We start from the raw sequence: 23,274 nt of genomic DNA on the forward strand, positions 1-23,274 counted from the left end.
AATCAAGTGCTGAGCCATGCAGTCATGCAGAGAGCCCCGGAGAGGAGCTGTCTATAAACACCCCAGGCTGAGCACAACCAGAGCACAGGAGCTCCGCGAGCCCCGCGTGAGCTGCTGGCTCAGTGAGATCCCTGTCTGGGAGCTCTGGGCACACTCTGCTCCTCCAGAGCACACCGCTAAGCCAGCACAGAGCACAGTCCTGCCATCAGCCCTCTCTGCCTTTCATTTTTTGCTCCACTTCACAAGCAATAACTGTGGGATGATAAGGATTTGCAAAACAAACAGAAAGCTGCACAGTGCTTGTGTTTGGAAGCTCTGAGCATGAAAATCCATTTCAGGCCCTATCTCCCCCCTTGCTGAGATAAACCCCTCCTGAGTGTGCTGCTAAATCTCCTACAGACACAAACAACCCCAAAGCCTGTTATTTTCCTGGCACAGCTGCTCTCAGAGCAGGGCCTGGGCACCCCATCCAGCCACATTTTACATTTGCCCAAGTTCTCATCCTCCAAGTTTAAAGCAGGGAGACGGGAATTGCCTGCACAAAGCACAAAACCAAGCTGGATTCATGAGCAGCCTCTCCCATCAGGACCCCACGGAGGGACCCCACATCCATCCCCTCTCCTGTCCCCCCAGTGTGGCTCATTTCCAACATGCAGGGTGCAATGAGGGTCGGGGGCAGCAGGGCTGGGCCCACCCTGTTACCCCCTGAGCTCTGCATCAAACACAACAAACGCTCTGTTCCAGCCCATCTAACACAGGGCAGTCAGATTTTGTGTTAAAAATCTGGAGTAAAGGGAGCTGGACCAACACAAAGGAGGGGAAATCCACTGGGACCTGAACGCTGTGCAGGTTTAAGGGGCTGACACCATCTGGGGCTGTCTGGGGCACACGGGGGGCCCTGGCTGCTCCCTGTGCCTCAGCCACTGCTGGGAGGGCTCTGCCCACCCCAGAGCAGCCAGCAATGGCACGCGGTCACCTCCCCGTCCCTGCATGTGCCTCGTTCATGAGGAGCAGAGAATAGAGCTGTCTGCCTTCAAAAACTTCACTGCACAGCTTCATATTCAGAACAATACAGTCCCACAGGAGGAAGAAGCAATTTTAACTTAAAATTACACCATTCACTCAGTCTTTACCATTTTTACCAAACACACCGCTCCGTCTCTGCCCCAGCAATCCTCAGCTCTCCCGCTATATTTCCAATAGTTCCGAGCTAATTAATTTCCCACAATAACACCTCCCAGGGACAGAGAGCTGGATAATCCTCAGCCCCTCCTGCACTGAGCCTCCTGTGGGGCTGGGCAGCAATTACTGCTGGTTAGTGCCCTAACACAGCCACAGCGGGACTGGGATCCATTGGTGCTGCAGGGGCACCAAGAGAGGGAGAGAAACTTGACAGGGAGATGGCAGCAGGTGAGGGCTGGGGGCAAAGGCTCCACAACAGCCTCGGGGGACAGCGAAGGCCAAGCTGGCACCCTCAGAACAGAACATTGATTGCTGCAGGGTCCCAGTGCTGGCTGGCTCTGCCGGTCACACACAGGAATCATTCTGTATTCACACAGGGAAAACTGAAACCATGCAGAAATACCACACACCACACGAGTGCTAACGAATTTCTGTTGTGGTAATGGTGACAAACATGTTGTGCCAGCTCCCTGTGCATCTCTAAAGCTTTCCTTTGCATAGGGCAGAGAGGAATAGCTTAAAATTAAATAACATCCAGACTGGGCAGCAATTGGCCGTTTCTGGGGATGCCCACAGTAACAAGAACAGCAGAGGCCAAACTGTTCTCACTGAAAGGTGTTGGTGTTGTTGTTCCTGAGGAGTTTGTGCAAAATTCCAATCCAGATACCTGGAGAATTGAGTCTGTACCTGTGGAACTCCCCACAGCAAGGGAACATGGCTCAGGCTCTTCACTGCTGCCCTCAGTACAGAGTTATTGCCAGTGGTGATCCTTACGGATGCAAACCCGGGTGGGAAATCTTTCCTTACCTTCAGCATGGGGCCATGGGGCTGGCAGAGCATCCCTGGGGAGGGCAGGGAGGGAGCCCTGCATACCAGGATTGCAGCTGGAAAAACATCCAGAAAAACACTCCGGAGCACACAGGAGCCAGTGGCACTCGGGGCACAAAGCACAGCTGAAATCAAGTGCTCATTCCCCTTAACTCGGGGAATTCATTTCTTCTCTGATGTCCAGCTCTCTGCACAATTTACATCTGCTGACTGGATTGCAGCCTTTCATGTTCTGTTTTTGAATTATATGTTGCATATGTTACAGCGCAAGAAATTTGACTTTTCAAATGCCAACAAATGGCTACAAAATTGGCCCCTTGTGAATAACAACCCAGCAGCATTTCCATGTAATTATTTTGCCCGAGAATTTAATTTGCAAGACATGAAAGTTCTGCTGGCTGAAAGAGCAGCACATAATGATCCCTGAGCACGGGGAGAGGCAGCCCTGCTGCAGACCTGGGGCTGCTGGAGCTCCCTGCCTGCCATGAGTGCAGTCCCTTCCTTGCCTGGGATGGAGATTTGGGGCACAGAACAGACTGGGGGACCCCCATCAGCACGCTGCAGTCACAGCACTAGAGCTGCCCAGGGAGTGCCAACCACTCACACACGGGCACAGCTCTGCATCACAAATCCCAAAAATCACAAAATCACCATCACAAAATCCCAGGATGGTTTGGGTGGGAAGGAACCTTAAATCTCACCCGTGCCATGGCCAGGGACTCCTCCACCGCACCAGGTCGCTCAGGTTGCCACCTGCTCTTAGGAAACAAAAGGTCATTTTATCACTTTAAAAGATAAAACAGTGAGGGACATCAGACAATACCAAATAAAACCCGTGGGGAATCACGGGCCACAGCCTCAGAGCCACCCCCACGGTCCCTCTGGGCTGAGCCCCCCTGTGCCCAGCCCCAGCCCTGACTGAGCCCCCAGCTCCTCACCCGCAGTCCCAGGGCTCAGCAGCACTGACTGAGCTGAAAGCAGATGGCGTTTGAGACATTTCATATCACTCCTGTCCTGATTCTCTCCAGACAAAGTTCTTACATAACTCTGACATTTACTGTCTCAAACCAGGGAGAAATTCCCCTTCCTTTGTCCTGTGCTCTTGTGCCTTTTTTTTTTTTAATTAAAGATTGCAAGTTAAATGTTGATCTTGTCACTGTTGAGGTGGATTAACTCCTGTAGCCATGAGGAGAAGGCACTCAGGGCAGGACAGGAGCTGTGTGATCACCTGTGTCACCTCTGTCACTCAGGACAGGACAGGATCACCTGTGTCACATCTGAAGTGCAGACCCTCACCAGGACACCCGACGTGGTCTCACCATCCAGCTCCACCACTCCAACCCCTTCAGGTTGCCCCCACGGGCTCCTCCAAGGTGTGCAGTCTCTGGTTTGATTATCCAGCTCTTCCCAGGAACAATCTCCTTCCTCTCGAACGAAAAAGTGCAAAAGAGAAAGTCTAGATAAAATCTTCCTGGAGTTGGAATCGGGGCACATTTCTATCCAGAACAAATTCTGTGTAATGTTTGTTTTTGTTAAACTAAGCTCAGCAAAGAGCTTTCTCTAAAGATCCACAGAAGCTGTAAAAGACAGAAGCAAAGACAAATCATGGGATCATGGAGGATGTGTAGGAATAGAACACTGATGAGTATTTGATTAGCAAGATCATATTGAGCCCTATGGGATCCTGAGACTCCTGACTAAATCCTGATGAACCCAAATATAAAGTACCAGAAATGAAAGCCTAATGCTGAGCTTAATTTTGACATTTTTGCCTTGGAAGCCTTCCAAGGTAGGCTGGACAGCCAGAGACAGCAACCTTGGAAAAGCTGTGAACCTCCATGAGATCTTCATCAACCAATCTAGATGGGAGTGTCGGAAGGAAAATGTAATGCCCATGGAAAAACAAACCAACCAGGCACCCCAGAAAATACCAAATGCCAGTTCATGTTTTCCATTCCATCCAATACCCAGGAATACATTTTAAACAAGATTTGTCCCTGTACTGCAGAGTGCTTTGTCCTCTCATCACGTGTTGCAGAGAATGTAAATAAACTGTTTTTCACAAACAGCGTCCTGGCCATGAGGTGTTAATGCCGTGGCTGTTTGGGCAGCTGGAGGTGCAATCCTCCCTCAGCAGCAGCAGGTTCCACGGTGTCAGGCTGGCCAGCTGAAGGCAGCAGGGCTGTTGGAACACGGTGTGGTGTTTGCTCCAGCTGCAGCCCGGCGCTTCTGCTGCTCCACGTTTCCCCTGGAGCCTGATCTGCAGGCAGATGAAAACCAGTTAGGAAATAGATGGATAGCAAAAGGCACTCCTTATCCCAGGGAGCCTGGAGCTGAGAAATTAAACACGTTCTGCCCTCGCACTGCTGGGGCTGCTCAGCTGCTTTGTGCTGGGTGGGCACAGGGCAGGGCCAGAGTGCTGCTTGCTCTGCAGGACTGAAAATCCCGCATTTGTCATTCTGGGCTCCATGCAGGGAGGGCCCCAGCAGCTGCTGCTGCTGCCAGGGCTGAGCTGCAGCCCCCCAGCCCCAGCAGGAGCCCTGGCATCACCCTCCTCTTCCTCCCCAGGGCACCTCATGGGCATCGCCCTCCTCCCATTGCCAGGGCACCCCATGGGCATCGCCCTCCTCATCCCCAGGGCACCCCCGTGGGCACAGGGGCTCCCTGCTGGGCACAGCACAGGGCTGCAGCCTTTCTGTGCCACTCACAGCACACCACAGGTCTTGGCACCCTCTGATTGCTTGGGTTAAGCAGCGCTTACACCAACCGGTGTCAGCTGAAATGCAAACAGAGGAAGAGCAGCGGGTGTGTTGGAAAGCTCTCACCCCTCCTGCAGACACCCCAGGACCATGCCTTGGGCAGAGAATCGCAGTGTTAGTCTCTGTAAACCAGTTATGGGCTGTTGGCTAATGGGCTCAGTCAGTCTCCATGAAAAATCACCCACTTGGCTTTATCATAAGCCTTTGGCCACACGCTCTGAGGAGATAGAGATCCATTAATTAGTGCTCGTTACTGCTGCCTCGGGTGGCGTGCCTTCCACCTGAGCTCCATCAGCTGGATCTCCAGGGAATTCATCCCATGGAATGCTCCTGCCCCTACCCCAGGGGCTCCCAGAGCCCCCAGCCCCAGGCAGAGTTCCTGCTGTTACCCGAGGCTCATTTAGGGTCAGTTTGGGCCATTTCAGGGCAGGAACTCTTCATTTCCCCCTACCCGTGGCAGGTGGGCTCTGTGCCCGTCCCAGCCCAGCCTGGCCTGTCCCTGTCCCCTCACACAGTGACAGGGCTCAGGAGCCCGTGGGGTCACACCTGTGCCCAGGTGGGCTCTGCCAGCCCCAGCCTGTCCCACAGCTCTGGGTCACTCTGCAGGACAGCTCCTGGCTGCACCCAGATTACCTGCAGCTCCCTGGCACTCACCCAAAAACAAAGAGCCCCTTGGAAACAGTGACAGCCCCAGTCAGAGCTGCTGGGGAGGAGTGAATCCTAAGGCTTGGCAATAAAAAAACATCTTTAGAAGTTCATGGATATTTTCAGGGAAAAAAATGTAATATTAATCCTAAGCACTGAGATAAACTGCCATGCTACACTTAAAAGATGCTCTATTTATTCTAGGGATTTTTTTTTAATTATAAAATCAATGAAGTGTTAATGATTTTAAGAATTACTTCAGCTCACTCAGAGTTTCAAAACAACTTTTTTTAGTCCATGGCATAAATTCATAAGCTGCTCAGTTTGACCAATTTGTCAAGACAATTTCCATTAGTAAACATGAATATTTAATGAAAAGGAAAAATGGCATGAGCAACTTCACTTAAGCGACTAATGACTTACTGGAAAACAAGATATATTAATATGCCACTTCTTTAGGTATTTGCAGAGCACAACCACCTAAATATTCAGCACGCTCCTTATTTTACCTTGTCTTTATTTGTGTGTCTGCCCTTGCCATTGTTTATAGATGTCAGCAAATCCCCTCAAAAATAAACCACTTTTTTTGTCTAATCCAGTCACTGCTGCGTGCTTCCACATGGCTTTCACAAGAGGGCCTCAAAGTCCCTTCTCCTCCTTCATTGCTAAATTGGCCAATCTGTTTGTTTAAGGCAAATCCGAAGGCCTGACGACCTCACAGCCCTTGTTAATGAGCTGAAGGAGAGAAAATCAGTGCCAGGCTGGGGAAAATCAAGCCCAGACCCAGGAGCTGTTGCAGATCCCAAAGCACAGCAGGCTGCCAGGAGCAGCTGGTGACACCAGCTCTGTCCCAGCCCTGCTCTGCTGTGGCATCCTCGGGCATTTTGGGGAAAACACCACGGAGGGAGGGCAGGGCCGGTGCTGCGGCAGCAGCTGGGGGATGTCTCTGTGCCCGGAGAGAGGGGAACGGTGTGGCACAGATCCCTGGTTCCTCCCTGCCCTGAACGGAGCAGGCGGCACCAGCGATGCCCTGCCTGTCCCCTGCCTGTCCCGGGTAGAGTGGCCCTGCCACAGCGTCCCCAGTGCCACAGCACATCCCTCTGTCCCGTGGGGACACCCTCTGTGCTACAGGGACATCCATGTGTCCCATGGGCATATCCCTCTGTTCTATGGGGACACTCTCCTGCGCCATGGGGACATCCCTCTGTCCCGTGGGGACACCCTCTGTCCCATGGGGACATCCTTGTGTGTTATGGGAACACCTGTGTGTTCCATGGGGACACCCTCTGTGCTACAGGGACATCCCTGTGTCCCATGGGCATATCCCTCTGTTCTATGGGGACACTCTCCTGTGCCATGGGGACATCCCTCTGTCCCGTGGGGACACCCTCTGTGCTACAGGGACATCCCTCTGTCCCGTGGGGACATCCTTGTGTGTTATGGGGACACCTGTGTGTTCCATGGGGACACTCTGCTGTGCTACAGGGACATCCTACTGTCACATGGGGACATTTTGCTGTCCCACCGGGTGTCAGGGCCGGCCCCAAAGCAGCGGCCCTGCTGCCCTCCAAAGGCAGGTGCCGGGATGCCCTCGGGCAGCCCCGGGCACGGAGCAGCCGTGGGGAGGCGCCCCGGGCACGGGCACCGCTGCCGCCGCTCCCTCCCGACTGACCTCCCTCCGCCACAAACCGCTTCTGACAGGCGCTCACAAATCCTAAAGTGAAAAGCTGTTTCCTTTAGTCGCTATCCCCGTAAAACACACTGACTCTCTTAATTACATGCTTAGTTTTTTCCGAAGGCTCTAGCCATGCATGTAGGCAATAACTCGAGCTGAGAGGCAAGGGAGCATGTAATAGAGCAAGAGCAGCGCAGCCTGGTGGAAAACATGCCATCCCAGCGCCCCGGGGACCCCGGTGGGGCCACCAGCAGCTCCCACCCACGCCAGCTGAGCCCCGCGCTGGGGATGGCGCTGGCACTGGCGCTGGCACCGCAGGGGCACGGCCCAGCCCCGGCCAGCAGGGTCACACGCAGCTCTGGCTCCAACGGGGCACCGCACCGAGCGAGCGCCCAGAGCCCAAATCCGTGCCGGCTGCAGCTGTGCATTGTGAGACAGAGCAGCTCCAGCTGCAGGGCAGCCCCAGGGCACTCTCCGAGGGTCAGCACGGCTCTGTGCTGCCGTGCCCTGAGCTGGGGAACGCTCCGTGCCAGCCCGTGCCCAGGGGTGGCTGTCAGAGAGGAAATACGGGGTAAAGGCTCACAGAATGAAGGGACTCCCAGTCCAGCCTGATCCACTGGGCTCTTCTCCCCTGTGCAAAAGCAGCAGCTCCAGAGCAGTCGGTGGAGCAGGAGCCCCACAGTTCCCACAGAACACCAGAAAAATAATGAAAAAACAACATTGCCTTAATTCTCCTTTCAAAATACAAATAGTGAAAAACCATTGCACTCTTCTATTGCTCTTTACTTCAGTGGAGTGATAAGTGAAGGGCTCAGAACAGAAACAGCTGTGTGGCACCTCCAGCTCAGCCAGAGCAGGCTCCTCTCCCCCTGCACACCCAGGAATGGCCCAGTGCCCCTTCCAGAGCCCGTGTGCCCCACCAGGGGCTGCCCCACAAACCCAGCCAGGCTCCCCAAGGGGCAATGCCCCAGCCGGGCTGGGGATGCCAGCACCAGGCACAGGAACGGCCCAGCCAAGGGGGGCAGAGGGGGCTGCCCTTACCTGGGCACACCCACAGCAAACAGCTGGATTTGCCCACACCTGGGCTTGCCCACAGCAGCACCCGACTGACCCACGAATCCCCACGGAAAACCTCTGCTGAGAGCTCTCTGCACCCTAACTCAAGCACATCAAAAGCATCCCAGCCAACCAATTTTATGTGAATTTGATATGGATTTACTTGTGGCAGAGTTTGTTTGAAGTCTGCAACAAGGCACCTTTATGCTCTTCCACCCCAAAGCATCCTTCTGCTGTGCTTCAAGGTAGACTAGCAAAAAAAAAAAAAAAAAAGGCAAAATTTAAAAAGGAAACAAACAACCCAAATCCAAAAATAAAGAAGCAAGTAAAAGCACAGCCACTGGAAAACAGAGGCTGGACACAGAAGCAAAGGAAATCAGGATGCAGAGAGGAGCACTAAGGGTTCCTGGGAGGAGAAGGAACAAAGAGGAAAGACCAATTGGACACAGACTGGACTCACAGGTTTATAATTCTGTGCCAAACTCTGCCAAAAGTTTTTTCAGTTATTTATCCAACTCTGCCACGGTGTATTCCAAGTCCATCCCCACTCAAAGCAACAGAAATAACTACATGCTCACAACTTTTCAGAGAGTTCCCTGCAGTTCTCTGAGTCACAGCCAAAATTCTGTCTGGAGCAGTTATTTTGGGTATGACTTTATCACCAGGGAATGAAGGAATTAAAAAATAACTTCTTTTCTGGTCAAGGAGTTTATTGCCACGTCTCACATTTCATTCTGAATTTCATTTTTTCAGTGCATTCCTTTTCTGGAGCAACATTCATGAAGATGATATAAGCAGGGTGCTTGGACAGCAGCTTTCCAGTATAGGGACTTTATTTGGAAGTGCATCAAACCCTAAGAACTAATAAAATATTCTTGACTCCCCAGGCAAAGCATGTGCAAGATAAGAAGGGTCAACACTGAATGGATTATAAACACTCAAGTTTCTCCAAATTCCCTTCCCCCACCCAGTTTTCAATACAAAATAAGATAAAATACAGGAATAGCTTTAAGCATGCTTGGGAGTTTAATCCCAGAGTGGAGGAGCAGGGCGTGCTGCTGGCTGCCTTATCACACAGCCTGGCCTGGGTGAGAGATGCTCACCCAGGGATGATGGGGCTCGGGGACAGCATCACCACCACAGGCTGCAAATCCTCACACAGGCTGCAAATGCACTGCCACCCTCACAGCACGAGCAGCACTGCAGGGAGGACTCATACCCACAGCCCGGGGCGCCAGGAAAATACTGCAGTTCATTGCACTTATATAGAGAGATTATATTTTTTATTTATTTATTTATTTTTATATATATATATATATATATAGAGTGTATCTATCTATCTATCTATATATAGTATATATATATGAATTTAATTCATTGCACATTATAGATATAATATATATTATATTATATTTATATATATCAATTGAATTCATTGCACATTTTATACATATATATAAATTGAATCCATTACACACATGCACATATTTATGTAAATAAGAAAAGCAGAATGCACTCCACATATATATAAAAGAGAATTCATTGCACATCTATACCCACACAGACACTTCAATTTAATGTGCACAAGTAAAGCCTTCATTTCCATTAATTTGCACGATAAACATCTTCACTAATTATACGCAGTGCTTACACTAATCACCTGCCTGAAGCCATCGGATTTTATGTGGGCTGCTGTCAGAGCCCATAAAGCAAATGGGGCTGGATCAGATGCTGGGTGAGAAGCCCCTGCACCCTGATGCTAAAACCATGCTGCAATTCCTCCAGGAGGGAACAGTGCCAGCGCAAGCATCCCGAGGGGCAGAACCCAGCCCAGCTCAGGCAGAGGGTTAATTCCAACTTTTCCCACTGAAAGCAATGCTCCCCTTGTCCCCTTCTCAAATGCAAAACATTTATTAAAGCGGCATTGATTTCCCATCCCTTGGTCAGCTCCTGCTTGATGTGGAGGCTTAATAAACTCTTCCTGGCACACAATGAAATATTGCCAGCTGAATTCAGACGGGAGTTTGCGAGCACTGCCTTTCCTAATTAAAATCAAAATGCTTGCATAGGAGAGGACTGTGCTTGGCATGTGCTGCCAGGGCTGCTGGTGAGCCCGTGCAACAGAGCCCCAGGGGCTGCCAGGGATGGGAGCTGCCATTTATATATAATATATATATAATATACCCCATTATAATGCTCAGATTCACCACATCCGTGGGGTGACCTGAAAATAACTACCGTAGGAAGAAATCCCAGCCAGGAAAGTGACAGAAACACAACGCACCAGTATGTGTACTGTAGCCAAAGAAAGGTTAAGAAATAGAAAATTCCAATTCAAGGTATATTTATAATTCATTTTCAGTGGAAAAAAAAATTCTCTAACCTATAGTTGAGCTCTAAATGGTTTTTTTTTTGAAAGCAAGCACAAAAGAAACGGGAATGCAGCAAAGCTGAAGCTTGATTTTCAGTTTGAAAATACTTGAGGGAACAATTTTCCTGCCGCAGCTTCAGGTGGGTTATTTTGCCATTAGCCCAGGAACTGGTTTGTTGGGTTTTTTAACGCCTGTGATTGTTCAGCAAATTACAGTGTTTGCAGCTGCCATCCCAGACACCCCGGTGCTGATTTCTGGTTCACGGAACACAAAATTCCCTCCACACCCTACAGAGACCCGCTCTGAGCTGCTGCACGGTGTGAGGAGAGGCTGCAAGAGCGCCCAGAGCCCTGAGACCACTGAGGCCCTGCAGATGGGGGGTGTCCCACTGAGCCCCTACAAATGGCACTGTTCCCACTGAACCCCCAGAAATAGCAAAGAGCCCCTAGAAATGGGGGGTGTCCCTCAGCATCCCCACAAGTGGCACATTTCCATAGTACCCCTACAAACAGCAATCTGGGGAGGGTCCCCACAGAGCCCCTACAAACAGGGGATGTTCCCAAAAAACCCTAAAAATGGCACTGTTCCTACTGAACCCTTGCAAATGGGGGGTGTCCCACTGAACCCCTACACACGGGGGATGCCCCCACAGCAAGGGACAGCAGTGCCAGAGGGGCACGGGGCGCAGTCCCCAGGGGAAGGGCAGTGCCCAGCAGGGTCTCTGCACAGGTTCCTGCACTCCCATGTGTCTCCCCTTCCCTTTACCCGCATCCCCCTTCCCTCATTTTGGGTCCCTTCCCTGTCCCACAGTCAGGACAGGCTCTGGAGCCTTTCCTGCCTCTCAGTGTCAGGGAAGTTTTTGAAGTTTTGCAGAGAATATGTAAGATGAATATTATGATCTCACCTTTTTATACTTGCTGAATATTTAAAGGCTTTTAGCTCCCTTAAAATAAATCCTTTCCAAGTGGAAGGACAGAGGGCTACTGTTTCCATAACAACCACTCCTCAGAAAACCTCCTTTTGGTAAATACAGCAGAATTAACTGCATAGTTTTAATATTTAATCGTATCCTGTTAGACACGTATGAAAGGAGGTAAACTTTGTTTCACCTTGCCTCTCTCCCACCTGTCTCATTGAGCAAAACCTTGCAGGGAGGAGCAGAGGAGCCCTGCGAGCTCACGCTCTGCGCTGCTGAGCAGCTGATGGGCACCCCTGGAAACAAAACAAAACTGAAAACTGCTGATGCATCTTCCATCACTGCCATTTCCACAAGGCTGGAGCGAGTCACTTCGGATAAAATCCCAGACACCAGGGCAAGTGTCTGGGCAATAAACATGAAAAGGCATTTTCTGCTCTGTGTTAGGTGGGGACACAGGGGAATGGAGGCTCCTGGCAGAAACCCAGAACCCAAGTGAGAATTCCCTGGTTTGAATGTGGAGGGAGGCGGCTGCAGGGGTCTCACAGCCTGTCCGGAGGCAGGAGGAGCATCCCCATCCCCATCCCCAACCCCAACCCCATCCCCATCCCCATCCCCATCAGGGCCAGGCTGGGCAGCCTTGGGGCACCAGGGCAGGGGCTGGAGCAGGATCAGCGCTGGGATCCCTTCCAACCCAAACCCCTGTGTGCTCAGTGGGCTGTCCGGTGTCCCTGCACCCCCAGAGGAGCTCTGAGAGAAGCAGCAGCACAACAGACAGACAAACACTCCTGGGGAGGGACCCTGAGCCCACCGCACAGAGCCAGCCTGAGCGCCTGCCCTGCTAATCAGATCAGAGCTGCTCACAGCTCAAATTAACTTCCCACGTACGAATGAACTATGAAATTGAAATTCACAGGTTGAAGGTTTTCACACAAAACTCAGTAAACAGTTTCCATCAACTACAGTTGAAAAAAAATCCCATGCCGTAAAGTGATATTCAGGGTTTTTTTTTCCATGCTTTAAACAGACAAAGTCCTTATAAATTTCTGCTCATTTCTAATAACAGCAGCCCAGCAGACACGGCAATACATGGAGCAGGTAGAATATACTTGCCGTATGTAAATACATTGGTTTGGGCTTTTCATAAAATTCATCACATTGCTATTGTGGTTGTGTTTCCACTACAAAAGAAGTCCAGCTTCAGTCTCAGAAGAGATGAAAAGCATCTCCCTCCTTTCCAGGCTGGGCACTGCACAGCGACCCCAAAGAAAGAACATTACAATTCAGCTGATTTTCAACCTTTCAGAATAATAAAATTGGAGATCTGACTTGCAACCACAACTAAAAAGGTTCTTTGAACTCTTGATAAAGAAAATATTTCACAAAGGCCATTTCTGCCTGGCAGTGGCTCGGTAGCATTTGCCCAGCCTGGGACACAATTCAGGTTGTGCCACAGCACCCCTGAGCATCCCCCAGCCCCTGAACATCTCCCCAAGCTGTTTGTGTTCCACCCCATCACCCATCCTGCTTTTTGCTGTGATTATTCCTTGGGCTGAAAGCAGAGGACAGACTAAAGCCGTGGGATTTAGCATCCAGAAATTGCTGTACTGTGGCTATCCAACACAAACATAAGCAGCTGTAGAACCAGGTGAAGACAAAAAGCACAGCACACAGAAACTGGCCTGGGTTAAATCTACCCTGGAACTTTGGCACCGAGAGGTGAAGGTGGGATTTCATTTTGTTCTCAGGCAATCACTGGCATTATTTCAGACAGCATGAAGGAGTGAGGAGTTCTCGAGACAGTGAGTGTGCAAAGCAAAGGGGTGCCACAAGCACAGGTGAAGGTTTCATTGAAGAAAAGCAGCAGTTTTTATCAAAGGTGGACAAAGCCAAGGCTCTGCAGGTCTGGCCCTCGGTGTAGGAGAGGGAGAATTGTTTGCTCTGGCTGCCACAGGAGCAATTCCCTGACTGACCCCAACGCACACTGAAATTTAAGAGTTGTGAGTAATCTGAGGATTGTTCACCTGCACTGCACACAAAAGAATGAAAGCTGTATAGGGAGCAGAACAGGAGATGGCAGCTGGTCCAGGGCATTTCCAGCTCTGGCACAGGGCACTGGGCAGGGAGGACGGGCAAAGCAGGGACAGGGAGTGCCAGGGGACACCAAGGGACACTGAGGGGCTGGGAATGCGGCAGAGCACACCACACAGGGGGAAAAGGAGGTTACACCATTGGGGTCAGGCATGCACAAAGCCATTTTAATGCGGTGCCTCTCGTGTAGATCAGTGTGAGGGCTGAGGCACAGCAGGAGGGGACAGCACCACACACAGAGCCTCCATCAGAGGAACCTGCTCTCCATCCTTTACACGCCTCAAGAATTGGCTTTCTTCACAATTAACTGCCTGCACTGTGCTCATTCTCACAACTCATTTGGGAGGGAAAATGCTGAGAAGAATGAAGGTGTCTCTGACCTTCATCTCCTCAGATGGAGATGGCCCTGCTGCCTGTTTCCTGATTTCCACTCTCATTTGGGAAACATGAAAAATATGGCTGAGTCAATCCCTCTGAGTTATTCTGGAGGAGTCAGGCTCCTGGTAAGATGGAAGGTGATTGAAATTCTATGGCTCCACTTTCTAAGATATTGGAAGCACAAAACTGCCAGCTGCATGAGGCTGAAAACAGCACGCACGCTTGGCAGAATACATCAGAGCCAGAATTGTGCTGCTGTTATTTATTGTGCATTTTTAACCCTCCCCATTCCCACAGCCAGGAACTGCTCTGCATAACCCGGCCCTAGCTGGCTTTACCTTTATAAAAACCCGGGATAGGTGGCAAAGGGACAGATCACGAAGTCAGGACTAAGAAACAGGAGGAACAGCCTGGTGTCCAAAGCCTTCGGTGCCACAACAGCTCTCAGACATTGCAGGAATCGACTGGAAAACAGGGACAGCTTTGATGCACCCCAAAGTTCATCAGACCTCAGGTGGAATTAATGGAAGGTGACTCCGTGCTGATAAATTCCAACCTGTCCCAGTTTTACAATTAAACGTTGTCAAGGCAAATTACCACAACCAGGTTTCATTCCTTTCCCTGCATTTCAAGGTGCCCAACTGCCCTGCTGGGTGTTTCCAGCGAGCAGGCAAAGCCATTAAAGAGGGGCTGGTGTAAGGAAGCTCACTGACCAGCAGGCCAGCTCCCGGAGTTCAGACAAGCTCTTTAGCACATCTTTTGTAAGCAGAGCCCCAGCTCTGAAGTAATTCTCCCTAAGCATCCACAGCAGACAAGCACTGCAGCCAGTTCTGTGATATCTGTATTACACCTTCCACCCCGAGCTCTGTGCTATCCATCCCTGTTACACCCAGGCTCACTGCTATCCCTGTTACACCCACAGCTCTGTGCTATCCTCACCTTCCACCCCGAGCTCTGCGCTATCCATCCCTGTTACACCCAGGCTCACTGCTATCCCTGTTACACCCACAGCTCTGTGCTATCCTCACCTTCCACCCCGAGCTCTGTGCTATCCATCCCTGTTACACCCAGGCTCTGTGCTATCCCTGTTACACCCACAGCTCTGTGCTATCCCTGTTACACTCTGAGCTCTGTGCTATCCATCCCTGTTCCAGCTCCCCCAGCCCCACACAGCTCTGGCTGCTTGCTCAGATAAACCCGAGCCTGACCTCGAGCGCTGCAGGCCACAGTGAGCTGTTGTGCAAGCAGCGACAGCCCAAATGGAGCAAACACTGCAGAAGGGACAGACAGACGTGCGGGAAGGAAAGGTCTGTGCCCAGGGTGGAGAGGCAGTGCTCCCAGGTGAGCTCTGCTCTTGACTCTACAGATCTGCAATTACAAGTACCAGTGATGTTAACGCTGTGGAATTGAAAAAACGTATTTACTCAATTGTAGGGCTGCCCAAATCTCGTTCAGGCAAACACAAGTTAATGCTAAAACACCAGGAGCCAAGCTCAGGCAGCCTGGATAATGAAGATTCCTGGACTGGGACAAGCACATGTGTTTGAATGTGATTTTCAGGGCTGAACCTGCCGTGATTCATCAGCCACAACCACGTACAGACAACATGAAAACAAACTTATTAGAGGTGCTTTTCTGGGAGCTGGAAGCGCCACGTTCTCCAAGTCAGCAGTTTTCCCTCCCAGCCTGCAGGATCCTGTTTACTACCGCTCTGCTCGGGGCTCTCGCCTCGCTGCTCTGACTCACGAATGCTCACAAACACTCACAAATCACCTCAGAGCGCCGGCAGCACCGATCCGGGCTGGGGGGAGCCAAGGGTGGAAGCACCGAGACTCGGGGTGCCAGAGACGCCAGGGAACTGCGGGACAAAGCTCACTGCGGGTACAGCACCCCTGCAGCACCCCTGCAGCAGCACCCCTGCAACACCCCGGGCTCCTGCAGCATCCCTGCAGCAACCCTGCAACACCCCAGGCTCCTGCAGCACCCCTGCACCATCCCGGGCTCCTGCAGCACCCCTACAGCACCCCTGCAACACCCCAGGCTCCTGCAGCGCTCCTGCAGCACCCCTGCAGCATCCCGGGCTCCTGCAGCACCCCTGCAGCCTCTCGCACCCCCAGGCCCCGCTTTCGCTGGGGGCTGGTGCTGCATTCCAGCCACGTCCAACCAGTCCATTGCCAGCGTGTCATTAAACACCGCCACAGGTGTCAGAACAGGCGTCCCATCGCTTGCCATTTCCGGGCTTGTTGTTATTTTTAATGCAACGGATTCAGCACAGAAAATACTCCAGTTTATCTCAGATGTTAAAAATTTCACTTAAATTCAACGTTTAAATGTCAAGCCAAAGCAGCAGGTTTGGACCCTGTGTGAGACCCTTTTTGGGAGTTCCCAGAAACAGAAACCTCAGTAACACCTTCCCTTCCCTCCTTGGTGCCACCACAAACCCCTTTGCTGTGCTCTCCACAAACCCCTGCCCTGTGCAGGCCCAGCCTGTCAACACTCTCTTGGTGCAGCTCAGACCTGAAGGAAGGGATTATTTCCATTAAAAAAAACCCCTGCACCTGTGCAGTGAGATTTTGAACAGCCATAACGGCAGCAATTAAAAAGAATCCAAACCAAAGCTACATACAGCCACCAGCCATCCCAATCCTGCTCCCTGAGCTAGGCAGTGAGACTGCTTTGGTCACAGGGGCCACACAGGTTCACATCAAGCTTATTCTGTAATGAAGATTAATGTTTCTCTAGCTATAGTTCAGCATTAAAAAAAAAATTAAAAAGTTTCACTTGGGGAAAAACCTCATGAGCTGCACTCTTCCAGCCTGCCCTAAATTAAAGGGACTTTTTCAAGAGCCTGCTTGCACGATTAAAAGAACATTTGAAATATAAACCTTCCTTCCACAGCTCAAAAGCAAGGCAGAAAAAATGATATTCCATTCTCTGCCAGTAATTGCACAAGGGCTCAATATTAACCTGGTCAATGAAATTCAATCAGCTGAAAAGCACAGGTAGCACTGAGCAGGCCAGGCCATTCCTTCCTGGGGACATTTCCCTGTGAGTGAAACCAAGGGGGAGCATTTATCCTGCCTGCGGCCCTGGCTGCCACGGGAGTGGGGCTGGGGCAGCTCCTGGGGCCGCTGGGCTGAGCCCCCTGCCCTGAGCCAGGGCTGGACGATGGCAAAAGGACAGGGGAATTGCTGTCCCAGCTACAGGGACACAAAAAGCAGAATATTCAGCGTAGAATCGCAGCAGCAGGCTGGGAAAGCCCCCTCAGAGCAGCCATTCCCCAGCAACGCCAGCACCGAGCCATGTCCCCAAGTGCCACATGCACATTCTGCCAGAAAGCAAAGGGACCCCCAGGTGCCAGTGCAGGGCCAGCCCCCGCCGTGAGGAGCGCTCAGTGAGGAGGCGAGGCAGCTGCCTTGGCTGCCCCGGTTTGCACGTCACGGTCTGTCCATCCCAGTTTGCGCCCCGCTGCTCCCAGAGCTGCTCCCTGTGGATCCACGCCGGGATGCTCCAGGGAAGGTGGGGCTGGCCTGGGGACACGGCCCAGGCTGGGGCACAGGAGCACGGGCGGTGCCACCCGGGCTGGTGCCAGGGTGCAGCTCGGCAGCAATTCCCCAGCCCTGGCACGGGCTCTCACAAGGACAATTAGGGCTGCAGGCTCCTGTGCGCAGGTTTGCCAGCTGGTCTCAGACAGTGCTGGCAGGAGGCAAAGCTGGGCTTGGCCTTCCTCAAATCCTCCCTTTGTCCACCTTCGGTTTATCTCCAGCACAACCGAAATCCAGACAACAAGCAGCAGTGGTGGCTGAAATGGTTTCAAAGCAGCCAGCAGGCACAGAGCTGCAGCCAGCAGCCCCCTCAGGCACAGAGCAGCACAAGGAACCTGCAGAGCTGGCACTCTCTCAATGACAAAATGATGCACTGTGGCCTCCACCGTCACCAAAGCAGCCTCAGCCCCACCCCAGCATCTCCTGCCGCCAGGTTTGCCCTCATGAGGCCAGGAGTGCCCCATCCCTTTGATTGGGAGGAAGCTCTTGAGCCTCGTTTGCCTGAAAAGGCCACTGAGCACTGTCAGGACAGCAGCTGATCCCCAAGGAGCTGAGCAAGGGCCAATAACTACCTAAGGTGCAGCTGAGGAAGCCAAGAGCGCAGCTCAGGTGAGCCCGGAGCAGCTGGCACAGCCCAGCCTGGGCTCCTGCTCCCCTCAGCCCCAGTTCCTGCCCAGCTCTCACCTGAGCATAGCAGGGCCCTGAGCTGGGGACAGTGCCCAGCCTCATGTAAATACTCCATCCATTTTCCTCCTCCCTCCAGATGGTGCAATTCAGGAAAATTGTTTTTAAACGATGCCTTGCAGAAACAGCGAGCAGCGCAGCCAATAGCAGGCAGAATTCAGGTAAGCACTGACCTCCTTCCCTCCCCAGCCAGCCGAGGCATCCACAGACCCACAGCCCTGAGACAGCTCTGAGCAAACCACCTGCAGCCCGTGGACTGAGCAGATGGCCCCTAATTGGAACTGCAGCCCCTCAGCCTCTCCCATCCGTGTTTATGTCTCCAGCAGGACTCAAGGATGGGCTATGGAAAACAACTCTGACTCCTTGCATGTAAAGTTGAATTCTTTCCCTTCCTTCTGAACCAAATATCCACACACACCCAGGAAAAATTAACGGGACTGACGAGCCCAGCTTGTGTCTGCTTCCAAGGGGTCAAAGCCTGCAGCGACAGAGGAAAGCCCAGCCCGGAGGGGACGGGCAGCTGAGGGTGGGGGGACTGGCCCAGGGCAGCCCCAGCCCCCGCTGGCCCCCGGGCACACGCAGCCCTGAGCAGCAGCAGCAGCAGCAGCAGCAGCAGCAGCAGCAGCAGGGCGGGCTTGTCCCCAGCAGCTGCTGCTGGAGAGCTGGGCAGGCCCCAGGCTGCCGGGGCTGCTCTGCGCTCCCAGGGGACGCCAGGCTCAGGCTGCACTCGCCCCGTGCTCCTCCTGCACACAGGCAGCAGCCAGGGCCCAGCCTCAGGAAAATTAAGACTTGACTTTCTGGCAGTTTTCCCAGCACTCAAAAAAAAAAAAAAAAAAGCTGTAAAGTAGGTCACTGCACAATATGGAATTTCCCAGATATTTGCACCTTTTAGTGGAAACACTGGAGGGAACAAATTTACACTGCGGGTGCAAATGGGCTCAGGGTCATTTAAAACATGAAACCCAGGTGTGGGCCCCTGCCTCTAGGGAGCCCCCCCTGCTCCTGGAGCTGCCCCAGCCCCAGAGGGGTGCAAGGAAACCTGGAGACCCCTGAGCCTCACCCCATCCCCCGCGCAGCACAGGGTGGGACACAGCCCTGCACCCCCTCAATCCAGCACAGGGTGGGACGCAGCCTCCCTGGTCCTCACCCCATCCCCAGGGTGGGACACAGCCCCCCAGCCCTGCACCCCTCCCTGGCCATGGCCCGGAGTCCCCCCAGCCCTCCCCAGGGCAGAGGTTCCTACCTGGAGCTGGGAGAGCCCGACCTGAGCTCTGCTCCCTCCTGCCAGGCTGGGCTGTAATGGGCAGCTGCTCCTTGCCAGCCCCTGCAGAGGGTTAAATTGGGGGGTGGGCAGCGCTGGGAGGTGCTGACGGCCACGAGAGGCACCTGAGAGCATCAAACACTGCCCTGGGAGCCTGCGGCAGGAGGGAACAGCACAAACCCTCTGCACTCACCCCCAGAGCGTCACTGGGTGTCCCTGGCCCAGCTCAGGCTGGGGAGCAGCTGCCCCTTCCTGCCCTGCCCTTCCTGCCCTGCCCCAGCCACCCAAACACCCCCAGCTCCCCCGGAAGGGAGGTTCATTGCCATCCCTTCCATTTTCTGTACATAAATATTTGCAGAAGCTCTTTATCTTTTTCCTCAGAGCTGCATCTCTCTCCCCACATGCCCAGCCTGTTTTTTCATCATTAGCAAACGCTGCAGGCTTAAAAAGTCAAACCCAACAAGATGTAACAGGAGGAGAAGCATGGCTGGCTCAGGATGCAGCGCAAGTGCCCCATCCCAGCTCCCCTGGGCTCTGCCTGGCTGGAAGGGAAGCTTTGCCCCGTAATCCCTCCCATGCCCCCAGCAATGTGGGTTTATTTGGCCATGGAGCACAGCCAGCACCACCCCAGGCTGCCTGGGCTGTTTGAACCCGCTGGTGGAACAGGACACGCTGTGGGCATCCCTGCCTTCCCTCCAGAGCAGGGAAATCAGCCTGTCCTCTCTGCTCTCCTCAGGGTCTGGAGAAAACAGCTCATCCTCACTGTGTGCCAGCCACTGCGGGCTGTCTGCCCCTCTGCCAGTGCTGGGCACAGTGTGAGGGGGCTTGGGGACAGTTCTGAAGTGGCAGCAGGCTGTTTAGCCCATCCCATCCCATCCCACCTCTCCCAGGCCAGGCAGTGCCCTCGCCCAGGTTAAAAGCTTTTCCATTAGCAGCTTCACTGGACGCATTTTGTAGGAAGATAAAGCACCACGAGAAAATAAAGCCTTGTCATTTCCCTCTGCAAATAATTCAGGGCTGTAATGAGGAGGGATCAATCAAGGCAGAGCACTGGGGTTGCAGGGTCTCTCCCGTGGTGTCAGTGGGAAGTTCATGTGAAGCCCTGGCACTTTCAGAGCCCCAGCCTCATCTGCACGGGGCTGAGGTGGCAGAGGGGCCCAGGCTGTGCCTCTGGTGATGGTTACAGCAAGTGAGAGCAGGGTCTGGCCCCAGGGCTGCCTGGTGCCTCTCCCTGGCCAGCAGAGACACGTCCTGGGCTCCCAGCCCCTGACATGCCCCTGGCCAGCAGACACACATCCTGGGCTCCCAGCCCCTGACATGCCCCTGGCCAGCAGACACACATCCTGGGCTCCCAGCCCCTGACATCCCCCTGGCCAGCAGACACATGTCCTGGGCTCTCAGGGCTGGGCCCTGCTGTCCCCGTGGCCCCCAGACCCTGCTCCCATCCCCTTCCATCCCCTGACCAGCAGCCACATGTCTCAGGCTCCCAGGCCAGGGGCTCTCCTGGCTCCCAAGGGAACTGGGACTGCTGCTCCCCAGAGCCCTGGCACCGCTTCGAACCCGGCAGCTGATCAATATGAAAGCAGGTAATGCCCCAATCCTGCAGCTGATCAATATGAAAGCAGGTAATGCCCCAATCCTGCAGCTGATCAATATGAAAGCAGGTAATGCCCCAATCCTGCAGCTGATCAATATGAAAGCAGGTAATGCCCCAATCCTGCAGCTGATCAATATGAAAGCAGGTAATGCCCCAATCCTGCCCCTCCTACTGGAATGTTTGTCCCATTAGCGAGACAGGAAACAATTTACAAAACAACAAATAAACAAAATAAACACTGCAAAAATCACACAGAGCTGAGAGCTGGGAACAAGGAGTGTGAATGAATGCTGGGTTCAGCTCACGGCACAGCTCCCCTGAACTGCATTAATTGGGGCACTCGGAGCTGCCAGCTGCTGCCAGGGCGGCAATGAGCAGCAGGGCTGAGGAGGGCAAACCTCCAGCAGGGCTTTGCTGGGACCTGCAGAGTGTGCCGGGACCAGCAGCGCTCTGGGTGCCACCGTGACAGGAGCAGGAGCAGCAGTGCTCTGGGTGCCGCTGTGTCCCACTGTACTGGGACCAGCAGCGCTCTGGGTGACACCGTGACAGGAGCAGCAGCGCTCTGGGTGCCGCTGTGTCCCACTGTACCGGGACCAGCAGCGCTCTGGGTGCCACCGTGACAGGAGCAGCAGTGCTCTGGGTGACACCCTGACAGGACCAGCAGCGCTCTGGGTGCCACTGTGACAGGAGCAGCAGCACTCTGGGTGACACCCTGACAGGACCAGCAGCGCTCTGGGTGCCACTGTGACAGGAGCAGCAGCGCTCTGGTCCCGCTGTGTCCCACTGTGCTGGGGCCAGCAGAACTCTGCAGCACTGCCAGGCCAGGCCCAGCCTCACACAGGTCCTGGTCCCCACCTGGGGCACCCACCCAGCTCCTGTTCCTGCCCCAAGCACAGGGGTAACCTGGGCTCTGCAGAACAGGATGGATTTACTGAGCTTTACTATTCACAAACTCACTTTGGGGCTGGGGGCGGACACAAACGCTTCCTCACCCTAATTCCCAAATCCAGAGTGATGCGAGACTAAAAATGCCAGTCCCAAAATTATACATAGCAGTTCAAATAGAAGCAATTTGATCATTTCCTCAGGCACACAAAGCAGCAACTCAATAAGAATAAATATGCTAATGAATGTATTTAGTCTTGGCCATTACATTTCGTAAATATTTACTGCTCAGCATTCAGAGTCCCAGCTCACAGGCATCAGGCACCAACCAAGGCTGGGAGTGAAGGGAAGCCTTGGGCTCTGCTGGGCCCATTCCTACAGGGACTCACAGGGAGCCCAGCACAGGCAGGGCCATGAGGTCCAGGCACGTCCTGCCCTGGGGGTGGCACCTGTGCAGCACCAACACACCTGTACAGCACCAACACACCTGTACAGCAGCACACACACACCTGTGCAGCACCAACACACCTGTACAGCACCACACACACACCTGTGCAGCACTAACACACCTGTACAGCACCAATACAAACACCTGTACAGCACCACACACACACCTGTGCAGCACCAACACACCTGTACAGCACCACACACACACCTGTGCAGCACTAACACACCTGTACAGCACCAATACAAACACCTGTACAGCACCAATACAAACACCTGCACAGCACCACACACACACCTGTGCAGCACCAACACACCTGTGCAGTACCAATACAAACACCTGCACAGCACCACACACACACCTGTGCAGCACCAACACACCTGTGCAGTACCAACACACCTGTGCAGTACCAACAGACCTGGTACAGCACCAACACACCTGCACAGCACCACACACCTGCTCTGAAGGCCACAAGCAGTGCCTGAGTCCCTCAGTCCCCCCTGGAGGTGCCCCTGTGTGCAGGAGCAAGCACTCCCTGGCATCAGGGAGGCTCCCAGGTGTGCCAGGGGAGCTGCCCATGGGTCAGTCACGTTGGCAGGGTGACAGCTGCTGCTTTTGCTTCCGTTCCTTCTGACAGTGCTGCAGACTCCCAGGCCAAACAGTCTCCAGGAGGCAAAGGGGAAGGAGGGGACTCCATTAAGTGAATAGGAAAGGGCAGGTAAGTCATTACCTGGTGCCTTTTCAGCAAGGAACAGCTAAATCAAAGCCTGATCAATATATTCCTTTCAAGGAAAGTTCAAGCACAGATCCCAGCCCCAGGAGGGCAGGCTGGAGGCAGCTAAATTTACCATGCTCAGAGGGCAGGGATGCACCTGCAGGGCAGAGCAAGCTCACCTGCCCATCAAACCCTGCACTCCATGGCTAAACCCTTCCCTGAGGGGCAGGGCAGGGAGCA

Source organism: Ammospiza caudacuta, chromosome 16, assembly GCF_027887145.1.
Source record: "Ammospiza caudacuta isolate bAmmCau1 chromosome 16, bAmmCau1.pri, whole genome shotgun sequence".
NCBI classification, from domain to species: Eukaryota; Metazoa; Chordata; class Aves; order Passeriformes; family Passerellidae; genus Ammospiza; species Ammospiza caudacuta.